Here is a 23,550-nt window from a genome sequence, read left to right as displayed (position 1 = left end):
TCCAAACAGCCACCGCGTGTCATCACAGGTGTGACTAAGGGCAGAGGCCAGAAGGGAGGAGCCCTGTAGGCCAAGGCTCTGAGCTAGGAGAGGTTCTACAGGGCTAGATCTAGCTTCCCACGGAGTAGGGGCCCCTTGGCCTATGTTCCAAGTGCGAGAAGACCCTCCCTTGGTACCTACAGCCCCTGACTTAGTCACCTACTTTTTTCAGTCACTCATCAAATGGCATTTGGGAGGCCCTATGTGTCAGGGATTTGGGAATAGAGCTATTGTGATCCCCCTGCCCCACTGCCTTTCTGGGGACTGAATCAGAGTGCTCTCCTACTGAGCTACACCCTAAAAAAAAAAAAAAAAGCTACACCTTTTTGTTGTTGTTGTTCAGTACCAAGATTGAACCCAGGAACGCTTCACCACTGATCCACATCCCCAGCTCTTTTTAAATATTTTATTTAGAAACAGGGTCTCTCACTGAGTCGCTTAGGGCCTGATAAATTGCTGAGGCTGGCTTTGAACTCGCAATCCTGCTGCTTCAGGCTCCCATAGTACTGGGATTACAAGCGTACACTGGAGCCTGACAATTTTTTTTTTTTAATTCTAGAAGGTCTTGCTAAATTGCCAAGGTCTGCCAAGGCAGAACGTCATGGTGGAAGAGGTGTGGAGGAAAGCAACTCAGGACATGCCCTTGCATTTGCAGTCTTCCTGCCTCAGCCTCCTGAGCAGTGACTTGCTGAGATTCTAGGCAGGTTTTGCTGGGCCTGGCAACAGCTGCTGTAAGTTGAACATGGTTTGTCCCTTCTGAAACTTGTGAAATGCGCCATTGGTGGTGGCGTCAGGAGGTGGGGCATTAGGTTAAGGGACGCACACATTTCTCGTGGTTCTGGAGTAGTGACTGCAGGAGAGGGTTGCTGTAAAGCGAGGCCAAATGGGTGGCCCTTCTTTCCACCATGAGATGAAGCAGCACCGGCCTCTCACAGTCCTGTATTCCTGGTCTTCCCAGCTTCCAGAACTTTTGCCAGAATAAACCTCGATTCTTTATAAATGGCCAGACCCTGGTATTCCATTATGGCAACAGGAAGTAGACTGGGACAACACTGTGACCCCAGGGCCCACCTTCTCATCATGGAACTCCTGGGACACTGCAGGGACAGGCATTGAACAGCAAGCCCAATATGCTATGACATGTTCTCGAAAGTGGTGACAGAAATGTAAATACAGAGAGAAAATAATGGGGAACCTCTTTCCACCCCAGGCATAATGCCCCAAGCATAGTGTTTACCAATCCCAAAGAAGGAACTTGGAGGACTCAGCAGAGAGGGTTTGGACATTTTACCGCTCACTCCTCAGCGGTGGCAGGCTGGGATACTGTGGAGGGACACACCGTACCTAAGAGCGGGGAATTATGTGGGATAGGTTGCATGGCTGCTTGCTGATGGATTTCTCCAGATGTTCTATGAACCCACTCCTTTACTTTATAACCAAGGTCACTCCGCTTTGATCCTCCGCTAAAGATGGAGACCAGGGAAACGGCCAGCTTCCCCTCTCCATTTTCTTTTGATCACATTCTTAGGAGGACTTCTTATCTCAGTGTCTAGAACAAGGAGCTTTCCCAGACGCTGACTGCTGTTTACCACCTGTTCACCTCCTCTGCAGGGGTGGGCTGCTGGAGGTGGAAGACTGGGGACTTCTAGGCCAAACCCCAAGGATAAGAAGTCACCAGCTGCAAGAGGCGCCGTCCAGGTGGAAGCTCGTGGTGTGCAGAGGCCTTGCCGAGGGAGGAGCTAGTGTGAGGCCTACGCTGGGAACTGGGGAGGCCACTTCCCTGGGAAAGAAGGAGGAGGGTGAGGGCTTCAGCCCTTGGGGTGGAGGCCATTCAGTCCCACCCAGGTTTTCCAATTCCCTATCAGGACCCATATCAGGTAGGAAACCAGAACAACCAGTGGTGAGGGAGCCTGTGTTTTAGGAATGCAGAAAACTCAGAAATGAGATGCTGTGAGAAGCCCAGGAGATATCACTCCATAGGTACCCAGCGAGTTGGGGTGAGAGCATTACTGGGGAGGGAGAAGAACTGGACCCACATCTCATTTTCAGGTGAGGCTTGGGAGGGAAGCCCCACAGGCTCTGGACTTTGGTGTCTCCCCTACATCAGCGGAGCCTCCTGGAGTGGGGGAAATGGGTGTAGTCAGCAGGAAGGGAATGGAGAGGTGGGCTGTGAGTCTAGGAAACTGAGGGGCCAACCCCAGGATATCATGGCCTCAGTAGATCTCAGCAAGTCTCTGTGGCAACAGGGCAGTAGGGACTGCTCGAGAGCACGGGTTGCCAGAGCAGCTGAGCCACTGACTGGACTAGGGGCTGCCTTCTCCTTCCTGGGGAGATGGGAGGCTGGGAGGATCAGAAACTGGTTCTCAGGGCTGTGGGATGGGGGGATGTGAGACCAACACATAACCCGGGCCTAAGGCTGGTGACCTCTCAGGTAGAATTTGCATTTTTGGTCACTCAGTGGCCTTCATCCTCCCACTCCTCTGCAAAGGCAACCCCAGGTATCAGATGGACACCCCCCCCACTGCTGACGGGCTGTCCTATGCATGGGCAGCTTGTTCAGCCCTGGCCAGCCTTTTCTGTAACGTGGGGTATGCACCCATTTGTCCTCACACCATGCTGTGCTGAGAACCGATTGAAAGGTGGTGGGTAGACTGCAGGGCTCTGTGTCCTAAGGAAGGTTCTAGCTTCTCTTACCCCTTCCTCCCCCTGGACTGTTTGTGGTCCTGGAGGTTGTGTTGCTCAACCTGGTTCTTCTGTCCCTCTGCCATTTCCCCTGACTTCCAACACCACCCTCTCACCGACACACTCAGGACGCTGGGTGAGTCCACTCTGAGCCCTGCACATCTACCACTGAAGCCCTGGAACGATCCAAGGACAATACCCAGGTGTCTTAGTCCTTTTGTGTTGCTATCACAAAATACCAGAGGCTGGGTAATTTATAAAGAGGTTTATTTGACTCATGATTTTGGAGGCTAAAGAGTCTGAATGGCATGGAGCTGGCATCCGGTGAGGTCCCTGGCTGCTCACAACGTGGAGGATAAGTGGGAAGGGTGTGTTGGCATGTAGGAGGGGCATGTGTGCAAGCTAGGAACTGGGAGATGGCAAGGGCTCCCTTATAACAACCCTCTTGAGGGAACTAAAACCCTCTGAGATCACCATGAGTCCACTCAGGAAGTGGACCCCACAGTACCTGACTGCCTTCTACCAGGCTCCCCGTCCTAAAGGCTCCCACCTCAAGACCACTGAACGGGGGATCAACCTTCCAGCACAGGAAACTTTGGGGACACACTCATACCATATCCAAATTACAGCATGTGACATCATTGCCAGTCCTGATGACCCCAAACTCAGAGCATTCACTTGCGCCCTCCCCTGGGTTCCTGCAGCCACCTCTCATTTCTTCCAGTGTGTTCCCCTCTGTGGCTGCTGAAGTGATCTCTCCCTGTGTCCCGCACAGCAAGGGATTAGTAAAACGGGCGCTGTGCACCGGCTGAGGAAAATTCATCAGAAATTATAGAAATTAAATTAAGACTCATTTATTAATTGAAAGCGGGGCACAGGGGCTGGGGATGTGGCTCAAGCGGTAGCTCGCTCGCCTAGCATGCATGTGGCCCGGGTTCGATCCTCAGCACCACATACAAACAAAGATGATGTGTCCGCCGAGAACTAAAAAATAAATGTTAAAATTCAAAAAAAAAAAAAAAAAGAAAGCGGGGCACAATGGGTGCTCTGATGGAGATGGGATTTAACAAAGAACAAGAGCTGGCATTTTATTTTTATAGGTAGGGACATCAGAGAGTTTCAGTGTGACAGGCTTCTTGAGGAAAACAGGATCAAGATGGGAAAAGCCAGTTGTTTGGGGCTTGGCAGTTTACGCCCACCTCCTCTCTACCTCTGGGTGTCTGCGTTGGGACCAAGGGATGTCCAAGGGGAGGTATAATCTGAGCAGTCTCAATCAGTGGAATTTCACCAAGAGGTCCCAGGAAAGCAACCCCTGCCTTGTGACGGCGCAAACAAATCCATAATTCATACATGGCCTCTGACAGTGGTCTCTCTGAATCTGGTCCCTCACTTCCCTGCCTGGAACCAACCATGGCTCCCATTCCTCCTAGGCTAGTGCCCAAGAACTCTGGGTCAGGGCTGCCAATCCTTCCAGCAAGAATTCTTGCAGAGCCATTTGAGGTGTGGAGGTGCAGGTAGGTTATAATCCCAGCTGCTTGGGAAACTGAGGAAGGAGCAGAGCAAGGTCAAGGCCAGCCTAGACAACTTAAACCTGTTTCAAAAAAATAAAAAGGAGGGCTGGGGATGTAGTTCAGTGGTAAAGCCACCTGGATTCAATGTCCAGTAACATGCACACACACGCGCACACACACACACACATACATACTTCTTGCAAAGCTCCCCTTAATCCATGCGAGATACCAGCACAAGATTGTCAGAGCCACCTGGCTGCGCTTGGATTTTGGGGCCGCATCCCTAGTTTTAATAGCAGGCGGTCGGCAGGGTGTGTGGAATTTCTTTTTTCACAAGATTGCAGGAGAGCATTGTTAAATCCGGTCTCCATCAGAGCACCCACTGTGCCCCACTTTCAATTAATAAATGGGTCTTTATTTAATTTCTATAATTTCTGGTAAGTTTTCCTCAGCCGGTGCAGAGCGCCCGTTTCACTGATCCCTTGCTGTGCAGGACACAGGGAGAGATCTCTTCAGCAGCCACAGAGGAGAACACACTGGAAGAAATGAGAGGAACCCAGGGGAGGGCACAAGTAAAAGACATACCTGTTTTATTTGTTTGAATTTTTAAAAATTTCACTGTCATTTTTGGGATGTGTTTTTATTGAGTATATACTTTGCACCAAGTTATTTTCTTTCAGCTATTGATGTATGTTCAGCACATCCACTATCTTTTGACTCCCATTGCCGCATTTGGGAGGTCAGCTGTCCATCTAACTTCCATTGGGTGAAAGTAATTCCTTCTCTGGATGCTTTTAAGAATTTGTCTCATTGTCTTTGGCTTTCTGCAATTTTACCATCATGAACAGATTAACAGTTTCCTTTTATTTATTCTCAGAATTCACTGGGATTCCTGAATCTGTGAATTACTGGTTTTCATCAGTTCTCACCATTTTCAGCCAGAAACTTTTCAGTCTCAATCTCTCTCCTTTTCTCTTCCTTTCCCTCTCCTCCCCTCCCCACATTTATTTTCTCTCTTCCTCCTTCTAGAACTCCAGTGGATATGTGAAAACTCTTGTTTTCCTCTATATTTTCTTTTTTGAATATTTATTTTTTAGTTGTAGGTGGACACAATATCTTTATTTTATTTTTATGTGGTGCTGAGGATTGAACCCAGAGCCTCACACATGCTAGGCGAGCGCTCTACCGCTGAGCCACAACTCCAACCCCTCTCCATACTTTCCTTCTCTTTTCAATGTTTTCTTTAAAAACAAAAAGAACTTAACCTCTATTTAATTTATTTTTTTTGAGAGAGAGAGAGAATTTTTTAATATTTATTTTTTAGTTTTTGGCGGACACAACATCTTTCTTTGTATGTGGTGCTAAGGATCGAACCCGGGCTGCACGCATGCCAGGCGAGCGCGCTAGTGCTTGGGCCACATCCCCAGCCCTTTAATTTATTTTTTAGGCCTTGAAGGGTAAGGGGGAGAGAAATCAGGTCCTCTCCTGTGGGACCCTTCCACCTTTAGCAATATAGGGTAAAAATGAATCAGGTACCAACCCAGTGCCTCACACGTGCTAGGCAAGCACTCCAGCCCAGCCCTCAATGTTTTCTCTTTTGATTCTTATGCTGTATTCTGTGTGTGCTTTTCAAAAACATGTCCTGTCACTTTATTTAGCTTCCTGTGCTGGGCTGATGTGTCCAAGCTTGTCTGATACTTTATTTGTAGCAATCTTAGTTATCTTAGTCTTTATTAGTTTGGGTCACAAGAGCTGCTTAAGAAATAAACCCTAAACTAATATTTTATTGCCCACAAAGTAGCCCACTGTTGGGCCGCTTCCCTTCAAGTGGAGAAATGGAGACCCTGTTTCATCCTGTGCTTCTCATCATCAACCCAGACTCCTCCCATTTCCCTGGGACTTGGGTCACATCAGCTGTCTAGCAATGAGGAGACGCACATGGGGGCTCATGTATAAGTGGCTGTTGTGGCTAGGCCTAGAGGCTGCACGCCATCAGCACCCACATTCAGCTATCCAGATACCAGTTGCACTCCCTGCCCAGCTACAGGATTCTGGAGATGTAGTAATCTGGGAGTGCCTGGGGCTGATCAGTGGGCCACACTGTCTTGCATCTGCACAGTGTGTGACAACTTCAGCACTTGGAATGACATTTCCTCATGTTTAACTATGTGCTTCTCAGTGATTTTGGAGAACTGGGAAGTCTTTGAGGCCTAGGATACAAGCTAACCTGACTAGGATGGATCACTGGTTGGAGGCCCTCAAACCAAACTTGTTGCATGGAATTCTCTATATCCCTCGGTCTCAAGCCCATGTGAAAGCTGATGGGTAGCTCAGACCTCTTGGAATTTTTTTTTTTTTTTTTTGATACCAGGGGTTGAACCCAGGGGTGCTTAACCACTGAGACACATCCCCAGACGTTTTTAATTTTTTATTTAGAGACAAGGTCTTGCTAAGTTGCTTCATGCTCCATTAAGTTTCTGAGGCTGGCTTTGAACTTGCAATCCTCCTGCCTCAGCCTCCCAAGCTGCTGGGATTCCAGGTGTGCACTATCGTGTCTGGTTCCCTGATTCATTTTTACCCTATATTGCTAAAGGTGGAAGGGTCCCACAGGACAGGACCTGATTTCTCTCCCCCTTACCCTCAAGGCCACTGAACCGAAGCCCGAGTTTGCAGCTATTGGCAAATACTCTCTGAACAAAAGGGCACCGACTAATCAGAATGGACATTGGCTGGCACACCGAGTCAAGGTGCTGCAGCTGGTGTCAGTGCTGTTGCTAGGCGGATTTCACTTCCCAGTGAAAGTAGGCTGACTTTTCTGGGCCAACCGTCTCCCTACAAATAATGACAAGTGTTGGGGGCTGGGGCGCAGCTCAGAGGGTGTGCCTGCCTGGAATGCACAGGCCCTGGCTGGATCCCCAGCACAGAAAAAAAAAAAATCCTGGATAAAATATTTTAAAACCATCTCTTTAGGAAGACGGAATTGCTGAGAAGACAGGCGATAGCTATCAGGCGAAGTTCTAGGGGAAGTTGGATCACTCGGATGCAAGCCTCCCCCTGCAAGGCTTTCGAGAGCCCACCTGGGTTCCGGGCCAGGGGAGCTCGGAGGGGATGGGGCTCTGCTGACAAGATGCCCTGAATCATGTCCTCAAAGCAGAGATGGAAAACACACCAATTACTGCCTGATGAGCACCATTGTCTTGGGAAAGTACTTCCAAATGGGTGTCCATGGGGAACAACATTGAGAGTGTGAAAAGCTGAGACCCAGCCAGGCATTGGTGGCCACCACCTACTCTGGTGGGTCCCAGGCTGTCATGCCTGTTGCCTTCCTGTAAGCTGGGGTAGTAGCCTCCCTTTCCAGTGTCAGGGCTCCTGAAGATGGCCGTGGGCCTCATGCATATGTCCCTGTTCAGAACCCAGTACCAGCTGGCACATAGCAGGTCTATGAAGAGCTGAGACAGATTCTGCCTTCCCAGTTGGCCCCAGGAGGCAGGCATATGAACCCATTTCATGAGAGGAGAAACTGAGGCAAAGAAGTGGAGACTCATACTTCTGCCATGTGGCATCATGGACTTGAAATGGGAAGTCCCTCCCACAAACTCTGTGCCTACCTTAGGGTCAGGGCCGTGGTGCTGGAGGCCAGCAGAACCCAGGCTGACTCCTGTCCTCACTCTATCCTGGTTCTCAACATCCCCGGAGAGCTTTTAGGGCATTCAGCCTGTGCTGACTGAATAGGGTTGGGTAACTGCTGGCCAGGGCCTTAGCAAGAGGGTGTATCAGTTAGTGCTGTGTAACAACTAACCCCCAAACAGGTGACACTTCTGTTATTATTTTCAAAGAGTCCGTGGGCCATCCAGGCAGCGTGGCTGCTGTGGACGGGGTGTGGTTAATCTTGGCAGGGCTTAAGTGTGCCTCTGGGGGAGACTGGTGGGTTGGCTGGGGTTAGCTGGATAGTCTCTGCTGGGATGACCATATCACGTGCTCCATATCTTCTAACAGAGGGTTTGCTATAGCAGGAGTCTAATTCAGCAAGCAGAGGCATGGGTGTCCCTTGAGGTCTAAGGGACATGGGATACTTCCCATGTGAGCCAGGAATGGAGGATGCAGAGACCTCCCATCTTGCCCTTCTGGTGGGCGGGACTGGTAGGTCACTTCTATCACTTTCTACTGGTCAAGTCACAAGACAGGCACCTCTGATAGTAACTGGGGCAAAGTCCCATGGCAGAAGGCACGGTGACTTGGGGAGGGGTGGAGAATGGGGCACATTTAGCCATTGGTCTACCATAAAGGGGGGCTTAGCAGTCTCTCTCTGTGGCTCCAGCCACTGAGGAGGTGGGTACTGGGGTCTTGGTGCTTAAGGGCCGCTGACTGACCTCCCCAACATGGGGCTTCCAGTAGATGGGGGTGGGACAGTGGTTCAGTCTCAGAACTTAAGCCCATGTCCCAGGCAGTATTGCAGCCCAGGTACTAGCTCAGGGTAGCCATCCCAGGAGGTTTGTTGAATGACTGAATGACCTACATCAGGCAGCCCAGAGAGACAGTACCCAAGCCTCCTTCTTGGGTGCAGGCCTGGCTTGGGGTGGAGGGTGTCTCCACTTGTGGGATACTTCCCATGTGAGCCAGGAGTGGAGGACGCAGAGACCTCCCATCTCACCCCCCTCCATGGAGACCCTCTTCCCTGCACTCATCAGTTGCTGTCAGCCCAGGATGTGTCGCCATGGAAACTGCTTGGCAAACGCTGGCAGGCAGAGGCGGGCAACAGCAGCTTGAGCTACTGAGCTCTAGGCGCCCGTTGGAGTGACATCTCGGGCAGCATGAGCAAGCACGCCTGGCCGTGTGTGGCACGTGTGTGGTGAGCGGGGACGGGCAAGCAAGGGTGGGCATCTGGGCACTGGTGGTGTGTTGGAGCCAGTCCAAGTGTGCCTGCTGCGTGTGTTTGCATGTGCTCGTACGTGTGCGCGCGCCTGTGTGTGTGAACTGAATGAGCTGTGTCTGTGCACGTGCTCCCACGGCTGCCTGGGGCGCTGGGTGTGTGCAGAGACGGGGCCACGCTGCAATGTACGGCCGTGTGGCCCCCTCGGTTGAGTGCTCAATGTGCGCTGGGCATTGACCCAGGTCCTGGCAAAACGAGATGGAAGTGGCCACTGCCCCTGCCCCCCACCTGCAGTTCCAGGCCGAAGACAGCTGCTGACCAGGTGATTACAGGTGTCAATGGACGTGAGTGACGGGAGGGCTTCCGGGAGGAGGTGGCTGTTGGGCCTGAAACCTGCTATGGAGGGGGAAATGTCCAGGCATGGCAGGAGGACAGTGCTCTGGGCATCAGGCACAGCCCAGGCTGGGGCCCAGAGGCTGGAGAGGACTAAGGAGAGATGGGCAGAGGATGGTCACGAGGGGCGGTGGCCAGAGCACGTGTGGCCCTGACGAGGTTGGGCCTCTCCCTGTCTTAGGAAGCCCAGCTAAGGAGGGGGTACAGGGACAGGCACTCCTTCCAGAGGGGCGGCACAGGGGGAGGGGGTGCGTGGCTGGGAGGACAGAGCTGGGGAAGGTGGGATGGGGTAGGGGAGGTGGCCAGGGCCCCAGGGGCTCCCAGGAGAAGGTGACCTTCTTTGGGACCAGGGGAGTCTTTGACAGGCTTACTGTTGGGTGACGGGGCTTGGGAGGGTGTGGAGGCTGCAGAAGGCTGGGGTTGGGGTCATCCTGAGGGACTTTGGAGGATGGTGCTCCTTGGTGACTGTGGGCACAGGGGCAGGGGTGGGGGCTGGGACAGTGCAGCTTCCTGGGGCCTAGGGGACCTCTCCAGGTCCTGGGCATTGCCTAAGCTCCCCCCCCCCTCGTTCAGTCAGGCGGGGTGATGGCCCCTGGAGCAGCAGGAGGCCAGGCCCTGGGGACCCCAGAGCAAACCTGCGGTGTGGAGAGGGCTTCCTGTGCTCACCCTCCCCGCGCTGGGGGGTGGGCTACCACGGGGCCGACTTGGGATGTCCTGGCCTCTCGGCCTGAGGATCCCTCCTCCAGCAGCCACCCCAGAGCAGGGCCACCTGGTGCTGCCACTGGGTATTCTGTGCAGACAAAGCTGCTGGACTAACGGGTCAGAGGCCTGGTGCTGCCACAAAGCAAGGACCCCTCAGGCAGGGCTAGGCATGCAGGGCTAGGGCCCTGACCCACTACACTGGGGGTCCACACCCCGTGCTCACTGCCTCTGGACTCTGTGCCTCCCTGGGTCTCTCCTGCCCACCCATAGGGTGAAGGAAGTCCTGTGGGTCTCCCCAGAGGGAGGGACACCCAGGTCTCCAGAGTGTGACCTCAGTGGGGCACCCTGGCCAAATGACCACACACTGGGCTTTTGAACCCTCATGACCATCAAAGGTGAGAGACAGGCAGGAGCCTTGGAGGGTGCAGCCTCCCCTGCCTGACCCCATCTGTCCTGCAATGGCTGAGGAAGCAGGTTCCAGAGAAGCAGCTAGGACTCTCCGCAGTGGTAGCTGCACAGGATGCAGCTCAGAGCTGAGAACCCCGGGGACTGTCAGCGCCACCCTGCCTGACAATGTTGTTGTTTTGGGGACCCCAGGTAGGGGCTGCAGGACCACCTCCAGGCAGCCCAGAGACAAAGTGAACCCCAACAGGGACAGATGTCCCAGGGGTTGGGAGGGCACCGGTACCCTGCTCGGGGAGGGGTCTGTTTCAGCGGATCCCTCCTGGGCCACTCTTCTGTTTCTGCTTGAGAAGCAACAGGTGGGCACGGTCCCTGCCCTGACTATACAAAACCAAGAGTGTGGTTCAGGGAGGGGGGAGGGAGATGGTGACGGTGCTGGGGGACCCGCAAGGTGCAGGCAGGAGAAACAGACCCAGGCAAACTAGGAAGGTGGGGCTCCTGGATGCCTGGGCCCATCCTCATCCCCTGACCTTGGCCTACTCTGGGGCCTGGGTGATAGAGAAAGGACCACGGGTACAGCCAGGATGGGCCAGGTAGCTCCCCCTCCACATGCAGAGCAGCTAAGGGGTGGCTTGTTGAGGGGTGGCTCTGCATTGAGGTCCCTGAAGCTCCAGCCACCCTGGCTGTTCTCTGGGAAACAAGGGCTTTCAGAGCTGGGGGACCTGGAGCGAATGCTAATCCATCAGCTCAAAGGGTAGCTTCAGGCTTGGAGCAGACGACTGGGCCCCAGGCCAGGGCCAGCTGGGCCTGTCTGGGAGCCCTGTGCCCCCCATCACTGAAGCATGATGCTCCTTGTGCCTAGGGGCTTCTGTTCCCCCTCAGGCCTGAGAAGGGTCTTCATCTACGGTAGGATGGGGTGGGGGCTGGAACTCCAGCAGGTTGGGGTCCCTGGCACCCAGCTGGAGCTGACACTGGGTGGGCCCTCAGTAAATAGTCCCTGGAAAAATGGCTGCTTTGGGAGTATGGAGCAGATGGAATGTTTGCATTCCAGGTCAGCTTCTTGATCTGGAGAGACAGGGAGGCCTGGGGAAACTGAGGCATATGGGAGCCCCTGGATTTGAGGAGACCTTGACCCTGTGCCCCTGCCCTATTTGTGGCCCCGAGTCTTACAGAACAGCACCGTGGCCCTGCCCCACCCTGCATCCCCTGTCTGGCCAGGACTCAGTCCCCTTCACCTCCCATCTAAATATCACCTTCCCTCACCCGCCTCCCCCTCCGTCCCTCACTGCTCCCAGATGGCCTCAGTATAAGGCTGGGCCCTCCCTAACCCCTTTGTTCTGATCCCTGCCTCCTTGCTCTCAGTGGCTCCCACCCGGGGTGGTGCCTCATCCTGTACTACATCACCCAGCGGCTCCCACCTGCCCAGAGGCTCAGCACACTCTGGGGCCCTTCTCCCTGGCCTGAAGCCCTCTCTGCCCCTTGGCCCTGGCTCATCTCTCAGGCCCGTCTACATGGCTCATGGGCAAGAAGCGGTCCTCAGTGCCCATCATCCCCTGCTGCCCCACCCTTGCCTGCTGGCCCTGCAGCTGGGGCTATAGGGAAGCCAGGGCCGAGGTGCACAGAGATGTTAAACATCCTGTCCCAAAGCCCAGCACAAAGTATTGCTGAATGAATGGTTGCCCTGCTTTAAAGACCTACTATGTGCCAGAACATTAATAGTCTTTTTTTTTTCCCCTAATCCTTCTAACAATCTGAAGCATTTTCCTGGTTTTCAAATGGGATGAGTTTCCTGTGGCTGTTATGCAGGTTGACTTACAACAAGAGTTTATTGTCACTTCTGGAGGCCATAAGTCTGATGGGGGTAGAGCCACATTCTCTTTCTTTTTTTTAAAATTTAATTAAATTAATTATATGTTCAACATCTCTAGCAATTAGAGAAATGCAAATCAAAATCAATCTAAGATTTCATCTCACACCAGTCAGAATGGCAGTGATCAAGAATACAGACAACGGGGCTGGAGTTGTGGCTCAGTGGTAGAGCGCTCACCTAGTGCAGGTGAGAAACTGGGTTCAATCCTTGGCACCACATAAAAATAAATAAATAAAAATACAGGCATTGTGTCCACCTACAACTAAAAAAAATATGAAAAAAAAAGAATATAGACAACAATAAATGTGGGCGAGGATGTGGGGAAGAAGGTACACTCCTACACTGCTGGTGGGACTGCAGATTGGTGCAACCACTCTGGAAAGCAGTATGGAGATTCCTAAGAAAACTTGGAAGGGAACCACATTTGACCCAGCTATCCCACTCCTCGGTCTATACCCAAAGGACTTAAAATCAGCAAACTATAGTAATGCAGCCACATCAATGTTTATAGCAGCTCAATTCACAATAGCTAAACTGTGGAAGCAACCTAGATGCCCTTCAGTAGATGAACGGATAAAGAAACTGTGGTATAGATACACAATGGAATACTATTCAGCATTAAAAGAGAATAAAATTTTGGCATTTGCAGGTAAATGGATGGAGTTGGAGAATATCATGCTAAGCAAAGTAAGCCAATCCCAAAAAACCAAAGGTAGAATGTTCTCTCTGATAAGTAGATGCTGATCCATAACGGGGTGGGGAGTGATGGGAAAAGTAGAGGAACTTTGATTGGGCAAAGGGAGAGGGAGGGATAGGAAGGGGGCACGGGGGCAGGAAAGGTGGTGGAATGAGATGGACATCATTATCCTAGCTACGGGTGTGACTGCACACATGGTGCAATGCCACGTCATGTACAACCAGAGAAATGAAAAGTTGTACTGCAATTGTGTACGATGAATCAAAACGCATTCTGCTGTCATATATACCTAATTTAAATAAATAAGTTAAATAATAAAAGTTTAATTTAATTAATTTATTTTATGATAGAATGCATTTTGACATATTGTACACAAATGGAGCACGACTTCTCATTCCTCTGGTGGTCCGTGGTGCAGTCACTCCCGTAGTGTAATCGTACATGCGTGGAGGGTAATGATGTCTGTCTCACCCTGTTGTCCTTCCCATCCCCACCCTCGCCTCCCCTCCCGGGGCTTCCCTCCACACAAACCAAAGCTCCTCCATTCTCCCCATCCCCCACCCCACTACGGCTCAGCATCTGCTCATCAGAGAAAACATTCCAGCCTCCTCTTGGGAAGGCTCCAGGGGAAGGTCCTTCCTGCCTCTTCCGGTTTCTGGAGTCTCCAGGCATTCCTTGGCCTGTGACCCGGAGAAGTTAAACATCCTGTCCCAAACATCACTCCATCTCTGCTTCCATGTCACATGGCCTCCTGCCTCGAGACACTGTGGTTTCTATCCCTCTCCTTTTTTTTTTTTTTTTGTACTGGGGATTGAACCCAGGGCTACTTTACCACTGAGCTATGTTCCTAGGCCTTTTATTTATTTTATTTTGAGACAGGATCTCCCTAAGTTGCTCAGGCTGGCCTCAAACTTGGAATCCTCCCTCCTCAGCCTCCTAAGTATGGCATTACAGGAAGGCACCACCATGCTCAGCTTATTTTCTATCTCTTATGAGTCCACTCTCAATGGTCTGAGGCCTGATCCACAGAGTTATCTCCTCTTGAGGTGCTTCCTTTATATCTGCAGAGACACTCTTCCAAATAAGATCCCACTCTGATCTTATATGGGTGGGCACATCTTTCTGGGGCCACTGTTCAACCCACTCTGGGGAAACAGGTGTAGGAAGGTGTAGCAGCTTCTCTAGGCTACTAAGCTCTGGTAGCCCAGATCTACCCCCGTCACAGGGTGTCGATGAGGGTGAAGGTGAGGGGGCAGCCTTGGCCCATCTGGTTGGAAGGACAGGGGTTCCCATGTCAAGGGAGCAGACTCTGGCTTCCACCGGAGGGGTCTGGAGCCCAGCTTCCAGGAGGCCTGTGTGTGCTATGCATAGACTGGGTGGTCTGAGGGGGCGTCGGCCTGGGTACCAGCCACTGTGGGGACCTCTAGTCTACCAGGGCCCCCCCTTAGGGCCTTGCTCACCTAGAGGTTCAAGTTCAAGCTCCAGCCAGGCTGCTGAAGGCCTGACACCCAGTGACTCTCCAGTGGCTGCAGCCTGTCCCCACTGTGGCAGGTGGGGGCAGGGATTCCACAGCTTCTTTCTAATAACCAGAGTTAGAGTCCAACATGGACCTTTTCTCAGGTTCTGAGTTTTTTATTCCCAATAAGAAACACATGAGAAATGGCACATCAGAGGGTCGCCTTTTGAGCCCCGATCTACCTGCAGGAATTCACGCCAAGGCGGAGGACAGCTGATACCTGCATAATGACCTATAGAAACAGGGTTGCTTATCAGTTATCATAACAAACTGGAATTGGGATAAATCAAAATGTCCTAAAGCAGACGACTCTATATATAATATCCCTGAGGCAATATTTGGCATATGCTGCTGACTGGTGGCTATTGACAGGGAGGCTAAGTGACATGACCCCGTTAGAGTGGACTATGTGGTGGGAAGCCCTTTAAAAATGTATTTCAGTGTGGAGAGGAAAAAAATTGTCGGGAGGCAGCCTGACAAGTTTTATTCTTTAGGAATTCCAGAACTGTCTGCCATGGATATTTACTGTTGTATCATCATTTCTCGAGGCTTAAGGAAAATTCCTTTACAGTGTGGAGGACGGTGGTGACACATCCTTCAGCCATGCATGGGGGAGTTTTTGCAGAATGATGCAGAGGGTGGGCGGGCTGCTTACAAGGGCCCCAGGAGGCTGGTGATGATCCAGAGAGCAAAGGAGTGGCTTGGGGAAAAGGCTTTTGGACACCAGCTAGAGCCATGATGTCACTAAACACAGGCTTTACCCTGCAAATAGAGTCTCTTCCACCTCTGGGCTGCCTGACAGGGGGCCAGGGCCAAGCTTATAGCTGGCTGTAGGGGGCATGGGAATGCATGGTCTTTTTTTTGGGGGGGTACTGGGGATTGAACTCAGGGGCACTCGACCACTGAGCCCCATCCCCAGCCCTATTTTGTATTTTATTTAGAGATAGAGTCTCACTGAGTTGCTTAGGGCCTCACTTTTGCTGAGGCTGGTTTTGAACTTGTGATCCTCCTGCCTGAGCCTCCCGAGCTGCTGGGGTTACAGGTGTGCGCCACTGCACCTGGCAGGAATGCCCATTCTGATGACGCTGACTATGGCACTAACAAGAGGCTGCTGACCCGTTGTGACACATGGACACTGGAGTTTGAGGCCGAGGGAAGGTGGCTTTCCTGTGGACCTTGAGAATCCAGCTCACTGTCTGGCCAGCACCCCCAACCTGCCTGACTCTAGATAACACTGGGGAGAGACAAAGTCCTTCTGTGAGCTGGCAGTGGTCATCAGAGAAGGGACTCCCACCTCCCAAAGTACAGGGTACATATTGGGAAAGCTCCCAGAGGGGACCAAGCGGGTGGGCTGGACCATCCAGGTGACCTTGGCACAGTGTGGTGCCCACCCCTAGCCCTTACCTGTTCTTAACCTGGGACTTAGCATAGAGATGGGGCTGATTGCTCCCTGAGTTAACAGCCCCAACAGATGCTCGATCAGATTCAAGGAAATTGAGAGCAGAACAGCATAGGCTTATTGTCCTAACAGTGTTCCCTAGGGGCTCCGTCCCCTCCCAGTGCTGCCATTCTAACTTTCCTTCCTAGGGAGTGCCTCTGGGGGCCTCTGGCTCACCTGCTTGTCAACCAGGGTGGCTACAAGGGGCACAGAGATGGCTCAGATCCTGTCCTGTGGATGAGCCACGGCAGGGTTGAGGACCATGGCCCTGGGGAGCAGGGAGCAGAGCCACAGCTCCTGCCTCCAGGACTGTCTCCTTTGCCTACTGAATTGGGCTCAGCTGTGGCATCTGCAACCAAAAGCAGAGGAAAGGACTGGGACACTGGGTCTGGGTGAGGGTGGGGAGGCCAGACTCTCTGGGGGCTCGGAGGTCCCTGTGAGATCCCCTGACCAGTCCTTGTCTGTGGACTAGCTTAGCTCTAGGAGCCCAGAGCCCTTGAATGGCTAAGTCCAAAGGCTCCTCCACACCCCACCCTGGGGGTTGCCTGGAGCCACACTAGAAGGGTGGCCCTTTAGAGGAAGGCCAGGAAGGGGAGCAAGGCCCCCCTGGGGAGCCAGGTATTCACAAGAGCCTCCGCCTTCCCTTCTGGCGGGGAGGGAACTGCAGAGGGCCTCAGGCTCTGCACTGGTGGCCTCGGATGTGTTTTGTCCCCTCAGCTGTCTGTCTCTGAGACCAGCCCTCTTCGGGGAAGCAGCACGTTAGTTGAATAGCAACAGCCCCCCCTCACCATTTATCAATCTGAGCTCACACAGGAGCCCTGTCTTCAAGCAGGGCGCCTCCCAGGACTCCAGACCCCAGGAAGAAGGTCTGCACAACCATACTGAGGTTTGGTGTGGTGGGCCCTGTGAGCGGATGGTGAATTGTTGCCAGAATGCTGCCCAAGTCCCTGCAGCGGGCTCCCTGGGGCATCCTGATCAGCTGCCTTAGAGGAGCTGAGGGTGGGGCAGGACTAAGGATCCATGTGGCCCCCAAGCAGACCAGAGCTGCCCCATACTCCTCCTTCCTAGGGTGGCGGACTAAATGGGTGCTTCTGATTCCCCAGTCTTGGGGTCCCAGAGGCATCCAGGGGCCCCACTGAGCCTCATGCCTCTTCCAGTCCTGGAATAAATGACCATGATTGGAGGTCAATGGAAGCACTACCGCAGGTCCATAAATTGATCCCAAGGGTTCACATCTTCTCCTCTCACCACAGTCAGTGAATGCCCACCATCTCCCAGGCATGGGTACTTGTTGGCCCATTCCAAGTACCCATGCTTGGGGGTCATGGACCTACCAAGTTGCTGCCTGTGCTTCTGATGCAGAGGGAGGGGTGGCGGGTGATGAGCACAAACCCCAGGGGCTGCATTCAACCCAGTGATGATTCAGCCCAGGGGTGGCCTTCTGAAGCCAAAGAGAGTTCAGCCTTGGGAAAGAAGGTTCCAGAAGGTGAACAAGAGCCTAGGGGGCTGATAAGGGGCTGTAGCTCTGCACTTTTCCTGCCTACCCTTTTCTCACCAATCCAATGGGCATTAAAAGGGTGGCTGTCAGGCTTGTCAGGAGCCCACCAACATGAGATAAGGCGTTCTCAGCACTGGGCATGTTGGGTGTGGCGTGGAGAAAGCGCTACAGCGAATCATTATTACATGTGACGCCCAGGACAGATAAATGAGGGGAAGTGCCAGGGGCAGTGATGAGGGACTAGGTTGTAGGTCCTATGTCAGGTCACACCTCCACATTCAGGACCTTACCTGTCCCACCTGGGGAGTGCTGGCTTGGCGCTGTCGCCTGGAGGTGAATCCACGAAGCTTCCTCCCCTCGCTGCTTGGCTTTCTAAGATCTCAGGTCTCGCTCCAGGTATTTCGGGGAGAACTAGGTCGGCCTCGCAGCTTTCCCAGCGCGGGATGGCGAGGGAGCGCAGGGAGGGGTGTGGCTCCGCCCTGACTGGCCCTTGTCTCCTTCCTCGGGTTCGGCGGCCCCAGCACACTTTGGACCCGGTCCCGCCTCGGTCCCTGCCCCGCGTGCTGACGTCACGCCGGGACTTCTTCGGTCTTGTTGGCCCATTCCAAGTACCCACGCTGTCCTCCGGCAGCTCCAGAGAGCGCGCGGCTGCGAGGTAGGGGCGCGCGGACAGGACTCCGGGACCGAAAGCGCACCCCTCGCGGGGTGGGCAGGGCGGCGCCGGGCACCCCCAGACTGCACCGCAGCGTCGTCTCCACCCGCGGTGTGTCCGGTGGTGTGGGCGTCAGGGGCGCACTTGGGCAGGGATGGGGAGCCCGAGGACCTGGCGCACCCAGGGAGGGTTTGGTGCAGTGTCGCGCTTGGTGCCTGGGCGGGACAGCTCGGGTCCCAGAGAGAAAGCCCAGCGAGGGAAGGGGCACAGCGTTCACTTTCCGCTAGCGATGTCCCAGGCTGGGGTGACAGTGCTGTTGACTTTTCTCCACACAGGCAGTGGGAGAGGCCAGGGCAAGGCTCCCAAAGAAGGCGTTTCCTGGCCGCGCCGCGCCGAGCCGAGCCGGGCGGTGTGGGATGGCCCCCGGAGGCGCGCGGAGAATCTTGCATCTTGCGCGGGTGGGGTTGGGTGCCCGCTTACTGACCTGTGTGTGGCAGAAGGGGCTTCAGAGGCCACCGGGCAGTTGATGGAGAAGGGATTGCATGGTACACCTCCAGGAAAAGAGGGCAGCATCTCAATCAGAAAAGCATGGGGGAGGGCGCACAGAGTCACAAACTTTACCCACGTGCCCGGAGGCAAGGGGTCAGGGTGGGGTCTGAAGCTTAGCCAAGTGGCCCCTTCCCTGCCCCAGAAACTGCCTGGGTGGAATTTGAATTCCGGACTCACAGGTGAGGGGAGAGACGCACGAAATGGGGGTCTGCTCCTGAGGTCTACGCCCTGGGTTTCCCTCGCAGCACATGGAAACCTGGCAATACAAAGCCCCAGCCCTGTATATCTCATTCTGCATGGGGCTGTGCAAAGCGCCTTGAAGGTTTTGGCTGATGAATAGCGTGTTGCAGCTGCTGGGTGCTCTGCAAAGTGTATTCAGAATAACAAGAATCAGAGCATGATTTCTTGCCCGAAGGCTGGGCATCTGTCTAGTCAGATGGGGCAGAACAAGTGCCCAGGGCTTCACAGTTTGAGCCACCTGACCTTGATTACCTGGCCAATCAGGCTACCCTGGCTCAGTGGCAGACTCTCCCTGAGGAGGAAAAGCCTGGACAAGGACATGCCCTTCCCCAGTCTTGGGGCAAAACAGGCAGGAGAGAGAGGGAGGTGCCCCAGACAAAGGGAATCTGGCTATTTGGCTGCGATACCAATAGCAGCTGGGCAAAAAAGTCATTGCTTTGCAGAAGGGACAAGTCCCACCCTCTTCTTGCCTTTAGAGGGTCTCTGTCTAGAGCCCCTGAAGCATGCTAGGAGTTGGGGTTCCACTGTGAGGCATGACACTGAAACCAGGTGTGTGGTGGCAGCTAAGTCACTTCATGTCTCTGAGCATCAGTTTCCCCATCTGAAATACAGTGGCACCTGCAGCTCTGTGAGGTCCTGAGGATTGAGTGATGCAGGTGGCACAGCAGGTAATGGCTGACCTTGGTACATGGCGGCTACTGTCCTGATGATAATTAGCAGGAGAGGGCCCAGGCCATGGCTAGGGCCCAGTTTTGGAGGTTTCTCTTTCGGAGCCATCACTGTGGCCAAGATGATGGATTGGCAGGAAGCAGAGAGAGATGGAGAGCTCCCTCCCCACAGGCACCTCTGGCTCCAGGGATATCTTCACCTCCAGCTTCGGGCTCTGTGCAAGGACTTGTCTTGTGCAGAAATGACCTGGCAGGGCACAAGGCCTTTGGTGGCAGCTGAGGGTGGGGAAGATGAATAAGGCCACACAGGCTTCTTGAGATCTGGGTACAGGGTCTCAGAGAGAGTGACATGGGGGGGGGCAGAGGGGGTCACACTTTCATGCCCAACGTGGAGCCACTAAGGGAATAATTCAGAGGTAGTGAGTGGCACTGCTTCTGGCTCCAGAGTGGGGGTGTAGGTGTTTGTGAGCATTAGGAAGGACTAGGGCAAGTGGGGCACTTGTAGGCAGGTCCTGTGACCGGCATCCAGAAACCAAAATAGGCTGGTGACATGCCGAAGGAGTCAGGTGCTCGGTGCATCTTGCTGCTCACAGAGCTGGGAACCTCCTCCCTTCTGTTGGGCCCAACCAAGATCTGGGCAGGGAAGGCAGGAGATACCATGTCTGGGGGGAAACTGAGGCATGGTGGGGTTAAATGTCAGATGACCAAGTTCATGCCAGAACCCCAGCTGGGGTTGAGGGCATTTGGCTTCCAGGGTTTTCTGCTCAGTCTCCTGGGGTCCCTGCTCATAGCCCACTGACTGCCTACTGAGGCTTGCTGGGGTGCTGTCTCCATACTCCCTGACATCTGGCTCAGCCTGGGGACAAGGCAGACTCCTAGAGCCCCTTCTCAAAGCCCACAGCCTTCACACTTCCTCCAGACCGAGGTCAGAGTTCCTGAACAATGTGGCCATCCCTCCCTGACTTTGTCCCCTGTTCTTCCCTTTGTGCACTGCAGCCAGATGGCCAGTCTCCTCCTGTCCCCAGAACACATCTGCCTGTTGGCAGAGGGTGGGCTTCCCAGCTGCTCACCCTCCATGCCCCTCTGGGAAGTAGCAGACTCACTCCCCACTTCTTCCCTTCTGACGAAGCCACTTTCAAGCCCTCTTGGAAATGGCCACGGGGTCCCGAACTCCTGACCACCCCCCCCAATTCTGCCTTTTCTCCTTCCAGTTTCATTTGCCATCTTCTAACTGACTTGTAACAATATTTACCTTCAATGCTTTTGCCACCTGTCCTGCCTCTCCAAGCCCCTTGAGACCACCCTGTCTGTTTTGTTCTAACAAAGGGCCTGGGGCACTTGGAAACTGCAGCAGTTAATATTCTGTGTCCACTTGACTGGGCTGTGACTGGGCTGTCTCACCTAGGCAGGTGAGATACCGTGGGTGTGTCTGTGGAGTGTTTCCGGTGACATCAGCAGTAGGATCTTGGGCTCTGTAAAGCAGACTGTTCTCTCCAATGTACTGGGCACCTTTCAGTCCCTTGAGGGTGGGAATACAGCAAAGGGCAGAGACAGGAGGGATCCACTCTCTTTTCTGCCTGAGCTGGGATTTCTCCCCTTCTCCTGCCCTTGAACTGGGACCTGTGGACAGAAATTCACTGCTTCCTTCCCCTGGTCCCAATCTGCTAGAGACAGCTCATGGGCCTTCAGAGCCAATTCCTCCTAATATATCTTAGCTGGGCCTGGTGGCAACTGTCATGGTAGTGACTTGGAAGGCTGAGACTGGAGGTTCGGAAAGTTCAAGGCCAGCTTCAGCAACTTATTGGGGCCCTAAGCAACTTAACAAGATCCCTGACTCAAATAAAAAAAGGGCTGGGGTGGAGCTCATGGTAGAGCACCCGTGGATTCCATCTCCAGCGCCACAACAATAAATAAACAAATAACACATTTTATAAACACACCTATAAAATGCTTCCCTCCTATTGCTTCTGTTGCCCTGGAGACCCCTGTCTAGTACAACTGTTGGAAGAATGAATTGATGAACTGATAAATTCACATGTGCCCCTGTGCTGGGATCAGCGTGGTCTCCTTTGGAAACTCATGAGTCTCTTGGCTGCTTCTGAGTGTCTTGGGTCTTCCAAAGGGAGGGAGCCAGTGGAAATTCAATTCCTTGCTGTTCTTCCTTGCACACCCCTGTCCCCTGGGAAACTTGCCCATTAGGCTCTTCTCATTGCCATGGGTTTGATCTTCTCCCTCATTCATTCACCTGGTGGATTTTTTTTTTCCTACACCCAGGAGTGAATTGTTCATTGTGTTGCAAAACACCAGTATTGCCTACGTGTCCTGAATAGGCACAGGAGCTAGAACTGTCCTGGAGTCTGTCAGTGGGCACAGGGTAGGGGTGTTTGGGCACGGGATCTGTGTGTTCTGATTGCACCTGATTCTCGTGAGTGCTGTGGCTCAGCTTGGCTCCACCTTTTCACCCTCCTGAACCCAGTACCCACATCCCTGGGCACTAATGCAACAAAGCCTTGCCAGGAACCCAGAGGGGTTTGTGCCCTGGGCAGTTATTTTTATTTGTTGCTCTCTACTCAGAACTTTGAGGGCTGGCAGGAATGTCAACTAGCGTACCCCTTCTGGGAAGCGACTTGACAATACAAAGCAAGATGCTTTAAACCCCGGCACATGGAAACCCCTCTAGGAATCCATCTGGAGGAGAAGGAAACAGACTCGTGAGCAAAGACGGGCACTCTGATGTTTGGGGGGCAGCCATTGAAAATGGCATTTTTATAGAATATTTAAAACTCTGGGATAATGCCATAAAGTACCAAGCAAAAGATATAAGATTATACAGTTGGAACTTCAGTTTGTTAAATATACATGGAGAGAAACTATATAAAGCTTAGTGTGGGAAGGATCTTGATGGAAATTTAATCCTGGAAGGGTCCTTCCTTTAGGATAGTGCTTTCCTCTGGAAAAAAAATCACATTTATGGACTTATATGTGCATGTATTATATACATCTGTGTATGTTTCCTTCCAAGGAAGGTTTATAAAGTGTGTACCCCAGACTTTCTGTTCAAACCTAAGTGTTTGAGTAGCTATAAATGTATTTTTCAGATGAATGTTTTAAATTGGGTTAAAGAGAGTGTGGAGTCCTCGTTCTCATACAAAAAGGAGCCCCCTTCTGGTTTCCAAGTGGGGCTGGAGGCCCCGCACTTGGTGCTCTGCAGAGAAGTAGGTTTTGTGTCTGAACTTCCTGAGTTGAGGATGGCCCGGGGCTGTCCCACCTTCAGTCCTTGTACCTCTGGGGCTCTCTGCTGTGACTTGTATATCTTCTCATCCCTGGCCTCTGGTTCCCCTCATCCCTGTCCGTCCTTTTATTACTGTTCCATAAGGGTCCCCCACCCAGCCTGCCCCTTACCTGCCTTTGCGGCGTCAGTCTCTGAACTGAGACATCAAGGAAGGCCCAAAGCAGCTGGTGGCCAGAGTCGAGTGCTTACTGACAGCTTTTCAGGTGTGTTTCTGACAAATACGTGACTGCGCCAGTCCTTGTTCCTGGCTCAAAAGGACAGAGCAGGTGTCACAGTCGGCCGGCTGTCCCCGTAGTTCAGATCCGCTCCTTGCTTCTCTGAAACTCCTCATTTAGTTCGCATGCTGCCCCTGACCACCTAATTTGTGTTTCATACCCCTTGTGTGTGCCCTGGACACTTCTGGGTGGGGAGCCACTGGCGCTGCCTTCCTCCTCCATGTGCTTCCTGGGGACATGCACGGTTCTGGCCTGGAAGCTTAGGGTTGGGTTAAAGAGAGGTGCAGTTATGGCCCTACGGGATGGGGTGTACTCT

Source organism: Urocitellus parryii, chromosome 9 (genome assembly GCF_045843805.1).
Source record: "Urocitellus parryii isolate mUroPar1 chromosome 9, mUroPar1.hap1, whole genome shotgun sequence".
Taxonomy (NCBI): domain Eukaryota; kingdom Metazoa; phylum Chordata; class Mammalia; order Rodentia; family Sciuridae; genus Urocitellus; species Urocitellus parryii.
This window is presented reverse-complemented; position numbering follows the sequence as displayed.